The 19,034-nt window shown below is 40.6% G+C and overlaps 1 pseudogene; it reads left to right on the top strand.

The window, feature by feature from the left end:
- Positions 1-1,048: 1,048 nt before the first annotated feature.
- LOC101617603 overlaps positions 1,049-19,034 on the top strand; it is a 60,879-nt pseudogene continuing 42,893 nt past the window's right edge.

The following is a 19,034-nucleotide window of genomic DNA, read 5'->3' as shown; positions in this document are numbered from 1 at the left end:
CACCAGAAATATGCTCCAAGATCTTTCTGTAAGGAAAGCTCTCCGCCTTGTCTTTCAGTAGCAAATACCCTCACCCCCGACACACACAAAATCCATTCTAAAAACTACTCAATGTGGTTCAACTGTGTTTTTCTTCACATCATTAACCCTATACCTTTTTGGATGCTAGTTCATGACTCCAGGTGTGGTAAAGTTCTATGGAATGGGTGAGCAAATTTTCATGTTGGGTTCTGGTGATCTACATGTGCACTTAGTGTTCACAGAAGCTTCTGTTCCCACCATTAAGGGTGCCTGAGTCATGCCCACATGAAGAAGGAATTCTTCTTTATTTATTTAATAGAAAGAAAGAGGGAGAGGAAGAGAGAGTGAAAACATGGGCACAGAAGGACCTGCAGCCACTGCAAATGAGCTCCAGATGCGTGCGCTACCTTGTGTGTCTGGCTGATGTGGGTCCTGGGGAATCGAGCCTGGGTCCTTTGGCTTTTGCAGGCAACTGCTAAGCCGTCCCTCCAGCCCAAAGAAGGAATTCTTTTTTTTTTTTTTTTTTGAGGTAGGGTCTCACTCTGGTCCAGGCTGACCTGGAATTAACTCTGTAGTCTCAGGGTGGTCTTGAACTCACGGCAATCCTCCTACCTCTGCCTCCCAAGTGCTGGGATTAAAGGTGTGCGCCACCACACCCGGCAAAAAAGAAATTCTTAATGCCCCCTTTTCTCAGGTCTAACCCAGGCATGAAGCAGTTTGCTCCTTGAAACTAGTCCAAACCATTCTCTGATCTGTGGTACTTTCTAAATTAAGCAGAACTGTTTCTTTTCTAATCAATAGTCTATTTCACCCCAGTTGTGAAGAAAAACTTCAAGATTAAATATAATAGTATCAAATTTAACATGATTTAGTTTAAGAAAAACAGTTCCCAAGACTATTATATAAGAACATTAAAAAAATTGCTAAAATCTGGCAACCTAACAATGTGATTTACACATTGTTTGCATCAAAACATGAGACATGAGTGAGTTTGTGCCAAGAACACAAAGGAGAGTCTATCGTAGAGATGGCGAATATTGGCTTGCCCATGAAGGCGCTGGGTGCAGGGAATGACGCGCTAAGGATGGTTAAGATGTGAGTACAGCTAGACCAATGTGGGAAGCATGATCTTTCTGAAGCCCTGGGGATAATTCGTTTTGAGTTCCTTACAGCAGGTGTTCAAACGTCATGTTGAGCCAGAGTTGAACATTAGGTTAATAGGTAAGCTCTGATATCAGACAAGTCTAATTTTTAAACCTCATTTTCTCTCCTACATTCTTAGAAATTTACTTAACATTTATCAACCTTAGGTTCCTGAAACAGGAAAATATTGAGATGGTACTGAAGATGAGATCATATTTGTCAGTGATCTCTACTTTGTCTTAGCACATATAATTTATAAGCTCTATACAATGAGGTAGACACTTAAACAAAACAGGGAAAATAACAATGAAAATCTTCCACTATTTTCTAAGCAATCAATAGATGACATACCTGAATTTGACATTTTAGGCTTCATGAGAGAGAAGCAGAATGGCTGGAATAGCGGTTAAGGGTCACACATATGTGCTCAGGGGAAGAGTAGGATGGGCCAGGCAGATTCCTAAAGATGCAGAACTTCATTTGATGCTCACACTTTCAACTACAATGGTGGCCATGGATACGAAAATTGCTAAGGAATGAGTTCTACATGGCACTTACACCTCAAGAGTTTCCTTTAAATTTTTGGCTCACACATGATTAGACATATTTATGGAGTATAGTACAATGTTTGCATAAGGAACAGCAACGTACAGAGCAATAGTTCAGAGTGTGCAGTCCCGCCCACCATGAAAGAGCTATCCCTAGACATTTTCTAAATATGAATTAAGGCATCTTGACCTTTATTTACTTGAGAGAATAGCAGTTTTCTAGCAATTTCAGTTGGGAAATTGGTTCATAAATAAGCCATTCTGTTTGTTCCCTCAACTACCCAGTCCCAGGCCCAGTGTGCTGACTAAGAGATGCTGCTGGGTTGGAATGTTAACACAAAGTCTTTGAAGGCAAAGAAATAACATTGCTCTCCTCTCAAGTCAGAGGGTGGAGGCTACTTTCAGCTCTGCAAATGATCCTCAGTGCATCCATCAATGCCTTGTCAAAGTGTTATTATCTACAAAGGGATTCACTCTTCTCTATTTGTTTACAATTAGAGCCCAGGAAATTTCCCATCTTAAAGGTAAATAAACCACCCCAACACTCTCCCACCCAAGAACTATAGATATTAATTCAGAGTCTCTGAATTTTTGAGTCATGAGCATACTTGGAAGAAGGAAGCCGCAACTACATCAGCAGCAAACAATGTTTATGGAACATTGCCATTTTGTAAGCATGTTATACCTTATGAACTAATCAGTTCCATTTACCATATAGAGGTTCTATTATGCACCCATTGTGATAAGCCTCAGAAACTAAAGTAGAAATACAACAATACCTATCATCAATGAAAAGCCAATGTCATCTTGAATTGGAAGCTCACCAGGACACCATGTTCCCCACCATCTCCTAGAGGCCTCGAAATCCTCAGAGTAAAACTTGAACCTCTTGACCTCCTCTCCCTACTTCCCAAGACAGGACTTTCCTCCCCCTTTCAGCTAGTCCTTTCTGGCTCATTCTCATTCATATTACCTCGCCAGGAAACTCATGAGTAGAAATCTAACTCAGTGTAACAGTGAAATGGGAACTGGCTGGGGTAGAGTTCAACTCAATTGTTGTCTCTGACCTTTATATCTGTGTGTCCTGGAGGAAGACCTCTAGTCTCTTTGGGCCTCATCTATAAAATTACAGGGACCAGTGCTCCACAAATTAGCATGATAAGTCAATGATTTATAAAGATAGGTATATGATAAAGATATACATATGCATACAATCAACATTTACTTACAACTTTTTATATATAATTTCACATCGATGTTTATAAAAATATAAAATATATTAATATATACCCATATAGCTGATATTAAAATTTATATATACTTGTATTAATTATGTCTTTATTAATTATATATTTGTGTTAATTAGATATAATTATATTTGTCTATTTACTGTTTTGTTACTTGCCACAAAATTGCAGAGTTGTTTTGCCATTTACAATACCTAAAGCAGTGCCTGGCACATAGTAGGCATTCAGTAAATATTTTCATAGTGGGTGAATGAATGCATCATTGGTGCTCAGTGAGCTTCTTTCTGAGATTTGTTTGAACACACAGTGCAGTGTGGGATTTTTTCTTCTGTTTCCAACTGTGACCTATCAAAGAGAAATTGCATAATCATACTAATTGGCTTCATAATAAATGCATGATTTCCAATCTTAGCAAGGCTCTAAGTATTTCTTGATAATCCTTTAAGATGTGTCTACTCTATTTCCTTTCATTTTCCTAATTCAGCTGTTCCTGATATCACCTTCCCTGGGAGTTATTCAATCATACAGCTCCTTCTGCTTTTACCCATCCTCAGAGGACCGTAGGACCTGACTTCCCTGGCCTTTCTTGACCTGCTTTGCTTTAAACCTTGCTCCAACTCTGTCTCCTCTCCTTCTAGTCTCTCTTCTTCCCCTCAGTCTGCACGACAATGCCTTCTGCTGTCTCTGATGGAACTTTTCAAGGACATTAACTCTCCTCGGCTTCACAGGTGGTAAGGAAAATAGAGGATCAGCTGTAATAGAGGTAGAATGACGAGTCACTTGTGAGTGAGCACAAACCTTGACCTATGATAATAAAAACTGTAACACTGACAAGCACATCTTTCTACAATTTAAAATATCAAAAGTACAAATACTGCATGGAAGCAATATCTTAGATGAACATAGCCAATTAAAATGATATTCGCACACTGTTAAGCCATATGACAGTCTTTTAATGACTAGGGGCAGGTGTCATTTTCATTTAATAAATAAAGAGAGACTAAGGGAGCCGATTGACAAAGACAAGGTCACAGCCTCCATCACTTTTATTGGTGCATCTGCACCAGACCTCCCTCTGCCCTCCAGGCTTTGTCTACCAGACTGTTGACCTTCACAGACCTTGTCTCATGCCATGTTTCCTAATTTTATTTTTTATTAATTATATGCATTTTTTATTTTTTAAAACAGGTTATGGTCTTTTATCCCCTCTCATTGGGTTCCCATCTCCCTGAGGGATATCCTCAGTGAGGTTATTGGTATTGACTGTGGGGTAAATATGGCCTCAGTCAGTCTTTAGGCAGGGCTGTGTCTCTGTATAGTTCTACTCACCCTGTGGCCCTTACAATCTTCCTACTTCCTGTTCCATAAGACTCCCTGAGTTTTGGCAGGTCTGTTTGATTTAATGTTGAGTTCTCTGTAGCCTCTGGGTTTCTGCTTCAGTGTGCTTCGATTCACCAGTGTCTGCTGCCATTCCCCTGGAACTGGCTATCAGGCTAGCTGTGGGAGTAATATTCATGTAGCTGCTGAGTCCCAGTAAATGTGGTAGAGGTGGTACATCTTATGGTGGGCGGTTGGCTATCTTTCCTTGTGGAATTGATGGATTTTGGATCTCCCCAGTATTCTGTGCTATCTGTAAGATAAAACAGGTTCTCCAACCACGAATGAGAACAGTTTTGATTAAGGGGAGGGTACGCATAGTAATATGAGAGACATTTTGGTATGTATGACCTAACTTTAATTATCTAGACGGCAATGGGGGTTTCCTGGCCACGGGATTCTGACTGGGATCCCAGTAACAATTATGTGTCCCCTCCCACTGCACAGAGAAGGCCTCATATTCAATCAGAGGGCAGTTGGTTACTGGCAAAGGCTGTGTGCCATTATTGCACAGATATATAATCCTTGTTCAGCTGGTTGATTGTGTGGCTTACAGAGTCTCCTGTTTATTCATGCTGTTGCTGACTATTATTACCCAGTAACTCCAGTAGCACTTTCTATCACCATGAGGACTAGCCAGGAGAGGACTGGCTTTCACCTCAGTTTCCATATAATCTCTATGTCCTAAGACAGCTTGTAGTGTTTTCTGCAATACAATCTTACCTTGCAGCTCTATTGAGAAACCAAGTGCTTTAGTAATAGTTAGCATTGGGAATCTCACAGGTCTCTACGGCCAACTCACTGTGGAGACTTACCTAATCCTGGTCCTGAGATTCACCAGCCAGAGAGCCAAGAGAAGGGTGGGAGTCCTTACAACATGCTCCCTCCAGACACAAATGGCCTGGATGTCCTGACCTCACAGTTCCTGACACTACCTACACAAGACCAGCATAAGAGGAGGAAAAGATCACAACATCAAAATAAAAAAAGAGACTGATTGAGATGGGGAGGGGATATGAAGGAGAATAGAGTTTCAAAGGGGAAAGTGGAGGGAGGGAGGGTATTACCATGGGATTTTTTTTTTTATAATCATGGAAGATGTTAATAAAAATTGAGAAAAAGAGAGTATCCAGATGGCCATAATCTATTCACAGGGACTGTTTAAAAAGATGCACATTCTGTAGCTGCTTACAGACCATGAAAGCAAAAAATGTTGGGGAAATTCAAAGTATGAAAAAGACTAAAGATGCAAGGGCCACATGGGAAGGAATGTGTGGTTGGCTTCTCAGAGCAAAGAACAGCTGCAGTCTAACAACCAACATCACAGGCTCTTCATGTGACTATATTAAAGTACTTGACACTAGAGAACTTACTAACCACACAAATTTATTTCTCACAGTCCTGGATGCTAGTAAATCCAAGATCAAGATTCTGGCAGGCTTATTCTCTGGCGAGGGTCAGGTTGAGCACAGATTCTTTCAGAATAACAGCATGTCCTTATTATGACATAAGAGATGAAAAGATGGAAGGGACCAAGCCAGGCACCTCCAAGCTGTAAGAGGCTTCATCTACTTGTGAACTTTTCTTGCCTAATTACTGCCCAAAGCCACACCTGCTACAACTATGATATTAGGAATAAGTTTTCACATAAACTTTGGAAGACACACAAATATTTCTTAAACCGTAGTAACCAACAATAAAACAGGGGCATCCACCTGCAATTACCAAGAGTTAAATCTACCAACAACCTGAATGAGAAAGGAGGTGTTTTCCCAGAGTCTTCAAATCAAAGTCCAGCTAATATGAATCCTGGACATAGCCTCACAATTCCTGCAGGAAAGCTGAGGCTGCCTGAAACTCACCTGTAAAATACTGTGGTGGTTTGATTCAGGTGTCTCCCATAAACTAAGGTGTTCTGAATGCTAGGTTACAAGCTGATGGATATTTGGGAATTAAAGCCTCTTGGATGGAGTGTATTGTTGGGGGTGGGTTTATGGATGTTATAGCCAGTTTCCCCATTCCAGTGTTTGGCCTACTCTCCTGTTGCTATTGTCCACCTTATGTTGGCCAAGGGGTGATGTCCACCCTCTGCTCATGCCATCATTTTACCTGCCATCATGGAGCTTCCCCTCAAGCCTATAAGCCAAAATAAATCACTTTTTCCCAGGACCTACTCTTGGTTGGGTGATTTCTACCAGCAATGCAAACCAGACTGCAACAATAAAGTGGTACCGAGGAGTGGGATTGCTGCTAGACACCAGACTGTGTAGCTTTGGCCTTTTGGAGCTGATTTTCAAGAGGAATGTGGGAGGATTTGAAACTTTGGCCTAAGAGATGCCTTGCAGTGCTGTAAGTACCGCTTGATGGACTATTCTGGTCTGAGCTGCAAGACCTGAATGCAGTAAAACTATGGACTGTGAGGTCTGGCTTATGAGGGTGAGAAAGAGCTTTACCTGGACTGAGCTAGCAGTTTATGTGAGAAGTTTGCTCTTGTGCCCATGTCCTGTGAAGTTGTGCAGGGTTGCTTTGCGTAGAAATGAACTGGTGTGAGCAGAGGAATATGGCACAGAAAGAAAAATCTTTGGGTGAACTGTTGCCCGTTCAGCTGCAAATGAGAGATTACAACCTTTGAGTCTGGGCTAGCTGACCTGCGCTGGGGCAACAGGAAGAATGTGTATACTTTTGAAGGGGCCTGAGTGCTCAAGGAGTCCTGTTCTTCAAGATCTGCCTTATTCCATCCTGGATTAACAAATTGTCGCCCTATCTGGTATTTTGGAGTCTAAGAAATGCTGGAAAGAGAGTCAATGAGTTTGCAATATGGTCTTGTGTTTTGGAAATGGCCATGGGCAATGTGAAGCAGGTTTTCTGGTTGCCTGCATAGAGACCCCATGGAGCCATGAGGATGAACCGTGGATTGCAGTGGAGACCCAGTGGAGATGCCGGGACCACAAGATGGCTGCCAAGGAGAGCTGCCAGCCCCAGATGAAGTTTTCCAGGACCATGAGTAGCCTAGCTGGATGGACGGAATTGGAATGCCAGAGACTTTTTGATGGTTAGAATTATCAGACTTGGAGACTTGTCACTGACTAGAGTTGTTGGACTTAAAATTTGAGTTTAATGTTTGTCCTGGTTGTTTTAAATCTTGTATTGGTTGAATGTTTCTTTGCTATGCTCAATGCCATCTTTTGCAGTGTGAATATTTATTCTGTGCCATTCTGGGTTTTTTGTGGTTATTTTTTGGTATTATGGTTCAGTTAAAAGATGTTGGACTATGGAGATATATGAACATCATTGGAATTGATAAAAACTATGGGGACTTTTAAAGTTAGATGAATGCATTGCATTTTACACCATGTATGATAATCAGTTTATGGGGGCAAGGGGCGGAATGTGGTGGTTTGATTCAGGTGTCCCCCATAAAATTAGGTGTTCTGAATGCCAGGTTCCCAGCTGATGGATATTTGGGACTTAATGCCTCCTGGATGGAGTGTATTGTTGGGGGCGGGCTTATGGGTGTTATAGCCAGTTTCCCTTTGCCAGTATTGGGCACACTCTCCTGTTGCTATTGTCCACCTTATGTTGGCCAGGGGGTGATGTCCACCCTCTTCTCATGCCATCATTTTCCCTGCCATCGTGGAGCTTCTCCTCGAGTCTGTAAGCCAAAATAAATCTCTTTTTCTCAGAACCTCTCTTGGTTGGGTGATTTCTACCAGCAATGTGAACTGGACTGCAACAAATACAATAAGTGAATATTACTTGAAATTCTTATTTGTTGATAATTTTCTTGGTAACGACAGAAAGCAATGCAACACTGGATGTGGTGTCACATCCCTGTAACCCCGGCATTCAAGAAATGGGATCAGGAGGATCAAGAATCTGAGGTCAGTATTGGGTACATTGAGGGACAAATGAAAAAGAGAGAAGGGTAGAGAGAGGGAGAGTGGACCAGGAAGAAGAAAGAGGATAGAAAGGAATAGAGGGAAGGACAAAGGAAGAAAGGAAGGAAGGGGGAGGAGGAAAGGGATCTGTCAATTTGAACATTACACAAAATGTGCTAGCCCCAAAGGCCTATTCCCCAGCATGTTATTTTTTTTTCCTTTTTTGTCATTCAGAAATGCACATTGTTAATCAGAACATAGTGCCTTCCTAAAGTGTCCAGTTACTGGTGATGCAAAGAAAAGATGGAGAGAAAAGCCTGAGACACAGACACTCTAAAATCCAGCCTACAGGAACTTTGGCAATAGTATTGCTCCTCCTTGTATGACATATGCAGAAATATTTTCAGATTATTCTTTCACTGGATGAACACCAACTCCTGAGTCAGATGTTTTCTGCTACCACAAGCCATCAGTGTAACCTTGAGTAGGACATGTTGCCAACCCTCACTCTCCTAATCTGTGAAATGGGGAGAGTAATAGTAAATAATTGTTTGGTCTGACCTGAAGGTTAAAAGAGAAATGGGTTGTAAAGCATTTCTCTCAATGTCTGGCACTTATTAAGTGCTAACTAAATGGTTATAATTATTCATATATTCATTGAAAAAGTATGTACTAATATCTCCTCTGTGCCAGGAATGTTAGGCAGTGTGAGAAAGCAAATATGAATAAGAAATAGCCTCCACCCTCTAAACTCTCACCATGCCGTGCATCCATATGTGTCCTTTGAATTATCCATGCATATAAATTCTCCTTGGTGTGTGCATTGGGAGTGTCTGTGGAATGAATTCTGCACTCCTTGCAAACTGTAATGAACAAAGTGCTGCTTTGAAACACACGGGGAGGGCTGGGGCTGCGGGTCCAGACATCCATCTTTCTCCTCCTCGGAGGTGGGTGGCTGTTTGCTCTGGGAACATTGACGATATGACCATTAAATCATTTCAGAGTGGTAGAGCCGGGAGGTCTTAGCGAGGCCTTTCCTCACACCCACCCTGTTCTGGCACAAAGAAGGGTGTTATGCCTCATACACAGTGACAGGCAGGCCACAGGAAAAGGGTTCCCCATGCCAAATAGTTCTGCCCAGTCCTCCTCTGAGTGGGGAAGCAAGAAACAATCCATCAGCCTGGTTGTGTGGGAGTCACAGAACCCCTCAAAACAGACCTATTAGCCTAAACGGTAAATATTTATTCTTAGTTCATCTGAATAACCCAGAAAGGGAATTCTGGTTTTTGTCAGTAATAAAAAACACTCCCACCTAAGCCTGGATTTAGTGCTTTTTGTCCTTATACCTTCCTGGCCTAGAATCACTCAGACTTCCTGTGCAAGAGTAGGTCAGGATTTCCTTGAGGCCTCCTGAACAAGCTGGAGCTGGGAAGGCCCAGGAACACAAAGGGAATGCTCTTGTAGGAGATCTGTGTTTGCTTTCACTGCACAAAGTATGTGTGGCCTCTGCCTGGCTCCTTGCACTCAGGTAACTGAAATATTTGCCCTTGGGAAGGAAGGCATACAATGTTCTCTTAAAATGTTCCAACTGGTGAAATAAGAGATTTTAGATAAACAGCTTTTGGAGGACCCCATTTCCTGAGCTGTGCTTTGATCACATGACAATAGCTCCAGTGAAAACATTTTTGTTATCCTTCCAAGGGAGATGTTCCAGAAAGAACTCTTGCCTGGGTCATAGAGGTAAGGATTTGGATGCCATGGGGGAGGAGAGAGGAGTGGAAGAAGAACCGTGATGGAAGGATGGATGAGATGGGATGGGATGGGATGGGGATAGCACATTGACAAACCCAGGGTATTCATATGTCACCTCTTCCAGACCTGCTTCCTCTTTTTCTATCCCCCATCTCCTTCCGGGACACAAGAACACCCTAGAAGAGAGAGCTCCAGTTCTGAGAGCTACTTCAATGCCTTTAAGCACAGGCCTGACTCAAAGTCTTCAGTGTAATGATAATTTAGAAAAAACAAATGAATTAAAGTGTTCCTTCATTCTTAGTACCATTCAGCTATCCCTCAACCCCTCTTACCTTCAGTTTCTCAATCTGTCTTGTGAAGGTAATAATGCGGACAGGGTTCTGTAAAGCTTAATGCAAACATATGCATTAACCCAGAGACTGGCATCCTAAAGGAGCCTAACATGTGTCAGCACAACTCTTCATACTAAAGAACTTTGGAAGCTGACATATTGTTGAAGTTAGATTAAGTGAAGTTGTCAGCCAAAAGGCTTATGTTGTTGTGGAGCTTGCAGAAGAGGCTAGGCAAGTCTGGATCCAGGTACATCTGATATGGATCCCACATGTGCTGGGTCACTGAGCTTTGAGGCCAGTAGTACACAGACAGCTAGGTTTACTAGAGTCTGTCAGAGGCTGCTCATGAAGTTCAAAGCCATTTCATATCTCATAGACAAAATCAGGGCATCAGCAATGCAACAAGAGAAGCTAATAGAAATCATGCTCCTGTAAGTAACTCCTCACATGTGTTACTGGAGGTGATGCCAATAAACACATTGGCTTGCCAACCTGGACTTGAGTGGGATCATTTATTTGGTGTTGGTGTTCTATTTCAGGTGAAAATGCACCTCTGTGCTTATTCTCTGGAAAAGCAATACAACACAGGTATAGCCTAAATTTCTTAACAAAAGTATTAGGCAAATAGCAAAGTCACTATTTATTTTAGTTAAGCAGTTTTCTATGAAGCAAAGGCTGATGTCTAGAAACCTAGAAATGGGCTGTTCTCACACAACAACACAACATAGGAGTTGTCAGTCTTTGGGAGTGGGAAATGGAATGAGATAGGATGGGTAGGGAGGAGTGCAATGGAATGGAAGAGAATAAGAATGATGCATGGGAAGAAAGAATAATGGATGGAAAAGTGGCAACAAAACTGTTAATTTCTTATCAAGTAGAGAATAAAATCTTTGTAGTCTAGAGATGTGCTAAGAAAACTGCCTTTGTAAGTTGTAACCCAGTTGATTTGTGTTTCTAGCAGTGCCAAACTGTCATCTGAGTTAGCTGAAAGAGAGGAAATATGCCAAATATATTTGTGGCTCTAGGGGAGGAGATTACCAGGAGGAATGATGGTTTTATTCAGCTGTCTAAGATAAGATAGGAAGGCAGAGATGCATAAAGAAAGAATTGAGAACTGTTCTCTTTGTAAGCAGAATTCAGAGGAATTGTAATATAGCTAGAATTTTCTGAGGTAGAAAGCAAAGCATTTACAGCTGTCATCTCTCCAGAGATCAATGAGAATTTTTAAGTAAGAAATGGCCACCGAAGAAAAAAAAAAGCAATGTCTATGAGACTCTTCATTAAGATCACTAAAAAATTTAAAGTTGGGCCTAGAGAGATGGCTTAGTGGTTAAGGCACTTGCCTGAAAGGCTAAAGGACTCAGGTTTGATTCCCCAGGACCCACATAAGTCAGATGTACAAGGTGGCGGATGCATGTGGAGTTCATTTGCACTGGCTAGACTTCCTAGCATGCACATTCTCTGTGTGTCTTTCTCTCTTTCAAACAAACAAATAATAATAATAATAATAATAACACCCTAAAAATTCATAGTTATACTTAACAGACCCTCTCAGCTAGACAAAATTTATCTAAGACTCTTACTGGCATATTCCTTATGGATGCATAATCTCAAAACAACCTGGAATAATTGTAGTTCCAGGAGGGTATTTCAAAAGGAAATGTGGGTGTGGATTGGGACTAATAGAGTATACATTATATGAGACACAGCAAGCTCAAAATGTTTAAAGGAAGTTTTATAATCCGAGGTTAAAGTAAATGGAGACTGTTCTCTGAATCCCTTCTATTTCTCCCCTCTCTAGGCTTAGAACTGAGCAGGCTGAAAAAAAAAAGGTTGTACTAAATTCCTACAGAAAATGGTGCTTTTGGACAAAGCAGAAGCACAAATCTCATAGGTGAATGGTAGTGTACCAATCCCAGCCCTTACAGAACACAGAAGAGTAGTACTTGACAACACAAGCCTGGCTGGACTGCATGATTTCTATAAACCATTTTGTGACTTCTCCCGCCCTCCCCACTCTTTAGAGATAGTGACACTTGTAGCCCATACAGGGCCCTGATTCTATGTAGCTGAGAATTACCTTGAACATTTAATCCTTCCCCTCTACCTCCAAGTGCTGGGATTATAGACATGGAAGACTATGCTTGGCATTATGTAGTGTCAGAGACTGAACCCAGAGGTTAATGCATGCTAGACAAGCACTGTAATAGCTTAACTACATCTTCAGTTTCCTTCACTTTCAGAACTGAGGTACTCACTATAAGTCTTCTGTTCTAGCCTCAGCATGATGTAGTAGGCATTTGGAGAAGATAATTTGTAGTTGTCACGTTTCTGCATCAATATGGAGCACAGTGAAGGGAGCTGTGTTCAAGGAATTTCAACTGTATTTGGACTCCGTGCATTTTATAATATCAGAGCTTTGTAGTCTTATATGATTGAACCACAATTTCAGGGCTCTTAAAAAGTTCATACACATGGCATATTAGAACAACAGTAATCACTAGGCTTAGGGTAAAAGCTGTGTCAGGCTTCTTTTTATTTTCAACCGATGAGATTATATAATGCAAGTTTGTATGTTGGAGTTTTTCTCTTTCTTACTTATTACTGAGATCCCAGAACCTATGTGAAGAATCCCAGCCTAGCTTACTGTAAATGCATGGCTCAAATGAAAATCAGAACAGGCCAGGTGAACACAAGTGAAACTGTTTAACAACCTCAATCTTCTACATAACTGGAGCTGCAGTGGCAATACAAGCGATCAAGCAAAAGAACTGCTCAGTCCACACTGCCATCCACGGTGCCACAATAACTAAATGGCTATTTCCAACCACTTTGGAGCATTTTGTTACTCAGCAAAGGCAAGTGTGTTTCTTCAGAGATAATATTTAATTTGGGATAGGAGGGCTCCATGGAGATGGGTTTGGCAAATGGAGGGAGAGTATTATTCCAGGTGGAAGGAATCCTATGGAAGTAGAAGACATTCAAGAAAAGCTGATTGGGTAGAACAAGAAAAGGGACAGTATTGTGAGGTTTATTTTGGTGAGACAGGACTAACCGAATTATTTACTATCTTTTCACTGAAGTAAGACTTGGGTTTTGCAGGGTTTATTTTTTGGCCTAGGCTGAAAGGGCAGATGCTATACCAATAACTTTTCTCCTAAAGATAGCAGAGGAGCATGAGAGGAAATTAACTGTGAAAGCTCCTTTCTGTTGTGCCTTATCTGCCTCATCTCCCAATGGCTGCGACAAGCCAAGGCATGAGTCCAGTGTCGAGGGAAGAGAGTACAACCTGCTCAGCAAAATTTCAAGGACAATTCATTCCACAAAAGCAACTTGTAGCTCTTCACAACAATAGTGTTCATTTTGGCCCTAAGGTGTAAACATTACAAATATCAATTCACTAGGGAATAAATTTTAAAAATTCACTTCTAAGCTACATGATACTCAGGGGGGTGGACACATGAGTCCATATGCACCCCACAGTAGCTAATGGCTTCTGGGAGAGGGGAGTCAGATTCAGTAGTGGTGTAGCCACAGGTACACTGCTCATTTCACAGAAAATATCCTCCCATCCATGTTTATGCAAACAATCCAAATTTAATTCAATGAGTTAAAAAAAGGCATTAAAGAAAGATGGAAATTAATGGAGGAAAAGAGGGGTTTTAATGGAACATGAGGAGGTTGAGAGGACAATTGAGAGATAAGATCAAAACACATTCCCTATGTGAATAAAAGTGTCAAAAATGGAGAAAATAAAAAGTTTAAGAAACATTAATACATCAATGCAGGCTGCCATATAAATTTAGAAAACATTGTGTTAAATGAAAGAAGCCAGGCACAAGACACCTCCTGTGGTAAGCTCCATGTATGCAAAATCTCCATAACAGCAATAAAACAGAGACACAAATTATATCAACAGTTGCCTGGGATAAGATCAGCACTATACTAAAACAGGTACAAGGGAACTTGGTTGTACTATGTTCTAAAATGATCTGGGTGATGGTTACACACACGTATATTAATTTGGTAAAAGTCATTGAAATGTTTACATAGAATTAGGGAATTTTATGCTATTTGAATTATATCTTAATAAAGGCACTAAAATTTATAGCTAACAGAATAAAGGACTATAATACTACACTTATAATGGGTGCAAAGGCACTCTTAGAACTCTGGTTGGATACAATACACGTGGAAATATTTACAAAGTTCTAGCTGACTAATGACTTTCCTTAAGAAATTCCTGAAGATAAAGATGTTTCTTCAAAACTACCGTCCTGGATGTTACAATAATTTTTTCGTTATTCAGCTTTAGCTACAAATCATAAACATTTGTAATTTTGTCTTTTGAGCTGCATCTTAAGTTGGTGCATATGGTAAAGAAAAATTGGCACAGATGAGAGCAGCTGCAATTAATGAAGCATGCCCTACTTATTAACTTCTCATATAATATGTACAACAGAAACATGCTCTTGTAAGCAGGTCAAGAACTGCAAAATGTTTGCTAATTGCTGGAATTTGCTCTTCTGTTTGGAGGGAAAATGGATTTAACCATCAGAATAGCTATTCAAGGAGTCATAGAATCAGGAAAGAGGGACCTCTGTTATTAGCTAATCTAGCAATTATTCCCAAATCAGAGCTTGTGTTTTACATTAATATCAACTGAGCTGGTTGAGGCAATGCAGCTGGAGAGGTGAAACAGCTGCCTGCTCTAATGCAAAATTCCTTTGCTGTGGAGAAGACATCAGCATTCATCCAAGAGGTCTAGTACGAACCGCGTTCCCTTAGCTGAAGAATGCCCAGCTCTGCTGCAGGCCAACAACAATCCCCGCGCTTCCTTTCCAGCACACAGGCAACATGCTTGCTCTCGTTTCCGCCCTGAGCTCCTCCAAGTCACCATTTTAAATTGAAAGAACTGCCCGAAACTCTGACATTAACGGAAATGCTGGTCCTGGTTCAGCTTAAGAAATTGTTTTCTTTTCCATCACATTCGATGAACAGACTTTGGAGGGACTTATAAGATAAAAGAGAACAAAGTTACAGCTGTAAGTTTAAACTTATTCCACAAATATTCATGAAGAGTTTTCATGAATCCAATTCATTCTATGAGGTACTATACTCACCTCAAACATCTGCCTTGGAAGATCATTCTGCCTCACTGCTTTTGGCCTCTAGGCATGATCCTTTATATATTCCACATTTGTAAGGAAATTTAATGATACACACTTTTTGAGTTTAAATGAGAAAAACTTTCATGACTTCCCTTCAACCTCCATTGTGTCTTTAAAAAAAAAATACAGTAAGTATCTAATTTTCCTGCTGTAATTTTCATTAAACCTATTCAATGTATGCTAATTCTCAAACACTCTGAAACTTCTTGGCAGGGTCAGCAATGACCTGTCCATTTCATGTCTATGTCCTTGTCCATGTCCAATTTCCTTTATTAATAATCAACAATGCAGCCAGGCATGGTGGTGTATGCCTTTAATCCTAGCACTCGGGAGGCAGAGGTACGAGGATCACCATGAGTTCGGGGCCACCCTAAGACTGCATAGTGTCAATTCCCGGTCAACCTGGGCCAGAGTGCCCTCAAGAAATAAAACAAAAATCAACAATGTAAAGTGCCAAGAGGTTCAAAAACATTCCCACCATTCTCATGGTTCCTAAGATTATTAGAAAAGTTAAGCTTCCGGACTTAGAGTTGTAACTCTGGATTAAGAGTCAGAAGGTCCATACTTGAAGGCTCTGTGATTTAAATAAAGCAAGTCACCTTGATGAAACTGAACACCCTCCTTTGTAATAGAGCCTAGTATGTCTGAGTCTTTCCAGGCCTATCCCAGTTCTATCCAAATGAATATTTTAGATATCGAATGTAAATAGGCACTCCAGATGGTTCCATAATTTTCTCCTTTGCTCACATAAGAAGCTCCATCATCTTCCTGTGTAACACGGGGCCTCCAGTAAGTCAATGAAGTTGGCCGTCTCAGGGAATGAGTGATTTGTCTCCAGTTATGTTTGACTAATTTCCTTTTGCTGAGGAGAATTGGAGAAGGAAGCCTCTGGAATTGTCTTTAGCTCTGTGGTGAAGAGCTAATTCAAAAACACAGGGTGCGCTTTGAGAAACTGCAGACTTGCATCTCATAACTATTTTATGGGAATGTGTGTTGGCCATTCAGTTGTGGTTCTCCACAAAGCCATGATGAGTGACACACTTCCAGCAGATGAAAGCTCCACGGCAGGCTGCGCCAGAGACCTCTGACTGCAGTGCTCTGCATTTCCCGCTTTGGACCTCCTTTCTGTGTAAGTGACTGTCTCTGGCCTTTGTGTTCATTTAAACTTTTGGTATTCCAAAGATATTCGCATGTGGTCAACTGGAAATGCTATCTCCCAAGTGATGTAAAGTGGACAGACTCTAGCATTTAAAAATACATAAGGAGGCTTTAGACTAATTTTTGTTTTGTTTTGTTTTTCAAGGTAGGGTTTCATTCCAACCCAGGCTATCCTGGAATTCACTATGTAGTCTCAGTGTGGCCTTGAACTCATGGTGATCCTCCTACCTGTTTCCCAAGTGCTGGGATTAAAGGCACATACCACCATATCCAGCTAACTTTTTAATTTATTAAAATTGAATGACTTTGGAGGTCTATGACTTTGCCATGATGTCAACTTCTTCATTAGTACTGGGTTCTTATTATCTGTCCAATTGAAGCAGGGAAGGAAGGAACTTCAGAAGAAAACTTGACAGAAAATGAAATAGTAGTTGTCAAATCCAAGAAACACACACACATATACAGAAAAAGAGAGAGAGAGAGAGAGAGAGAGAGAAAGTACGGACTGGTGACAACCAAACTCTGGGGCTAAACTATATTTCTTTTCTTTTTTCATTTTCCATTTACAAATCCTAAGATGTTGGAAAAACCATTTCACAACTGGGCCTTGATACTTTCTTCTATAACATGGGAGTATTAACAGCAGCTAAGGTTCTTGCCAAGAAGGCAAAGGCCTCTGAGGTTCTAAAGCATTTATGATTTCCCCAAGAGGATGCTATTTCCAATATTCTTAGCTTCCTAAGGGACCTGAAATTCTCACTTGGCAAGAGATATTTTTGTTTTCACTTTTTTTTAAAGCTGACTCTGTGACAGGTAATATGCTAGATGTCAGAAAATGAGGAGTCAATAAATAGATCATATTTCTTCCCCTATGGAAGGATAATGGAAAGACAGTAGTAATACTTAGTAGAAGGGATTACTTCTGGCATCACAGAAGATACAATATTTGGGTTCTTTCTGTATGAAACTTTGCCAACTTGTTCTTGCAGGTGGAATAAACAATACTAATGAAACAGAGGCAGGAGAGAACATGGTATGCCAGGGAGTATTTCTGCAAACGCAGTCTCATCATTAGTTGGTCAGGTGATGACCGTGACATACTCCACACTTAAAAGGTCCCTATGGCAGAGATATTTAATCTCTGTATTTCTGTAGCAGAATGTCTTCCTATAGTACAAGTGCAGAAAATACTCACTGAGTCTTTAAAAAAATGAAAATGGACTTGAACTGATTGGTGAATTCACAGTTTCACAGTGGATTCAGTACCACCACAAGATCTTCACAAGTCTGAGCCTATCAACATTTTCATATTTTAAGGAATGAGACACCAAGCAGAAGAAGGACATCTTAGAAAGAGGTTTCCTCTTTCCATTCAGTGGAATAGGGATGTGAAAGGGCAAAAGAGAGTAATGGGGTGGGAATATAATCAAAGTATGGCACGTTTATATATTAAAGCTCTCAATAAAAACATGTTTAAGACATGAAGAAAATGTAATGTAGACAATACATATGACAGGATTTAAAAAGAAAGACTTTGATAATTTTAGGGGTTTCATGGAGATGTTAAGTGGACTGGTAAAGGATCAAGAAAGTTTCTTGGTTAACTTCTTGTAGTGAGCAAGAGAAACTGTATTCTGTAACTAGCTCACATCCTCTGGGATTTGGGAGGCACGTGATTTGAGAGGTGAAAAGCTGAAGCCCTGTTGTTTACTTCCTCACTGACCAGTCACCTTTGCCTTCACCTTAAAATGATCCAAAGGGTGCTGTCAACCAAGTGCCATATGCAGGAAAAAAAAATGAGCATAGAATTTATGTTGGCCAGTGATATCTCTCTGCCCTCACATATTTGTTCTAGAAATGACAATTGACCAAATAAGACCATTCAGAAACAATATCAGGTTTGGTAGACAATTTATCATCATTTGTAGGTCATGGACTGTAATGTTCTCTCACCACGTAGAAAGAGTGTGCCAGACAATGAAGCCAATAAACATGGCAAGGGAAGACTTGCAGTGTGAGTCTCTGTATGAGACTCTGATGCCAAAAACTCACAACTTCTTAGTTAAGTTAAAGAAATGACCTCCTTTCTGTCTTTCCACTACCTCTCCCCTCCCTATCTCCCTCATACTCTCCCAATTTTGATTTTCTTTTTATTCTTCCAAAGAAAAGAACATGATTAATGAGGACTGAAAAAAAATCATCATTTTGGTAATTATCAACTTAGAACAAGAAGTTCATGGTTATCAAGCAATGAAGCAAGTGAGCCACAGTTGTTCCTGGAAATATGAATAAATGACCATTCAGTGAGGTGAGCCAACAAGGCATCTATTTTGTTAAGAAATACAATCCATTGATTGCCACCAACTTGAATGTCATGCCACACAAGGGGAAGCTAAGGGCCTGCTAT

This window comes from Jaculus jaculus, chromosome 2 (assembly GCF_020740685.1).
Source record: "Jaculus jaculus isolate mJacJac1 chromosome 2, mJacJac1.mat.Y.cur, whole genome shotgun sequence".
In the NCBI taxonomy this organism is placed as follows: domain Eukaryota; kingdom Metazoa; phylum Chordata; class Mammalia; order Rodentia; family Dipodidae; genus Jaculus; species Jaculus jaculus.
The sequence above is the reverse complement of the archived record's forward strand: the minus strand, read 5'-3'. Positions and strand labels throughout refer to the sequence as shown.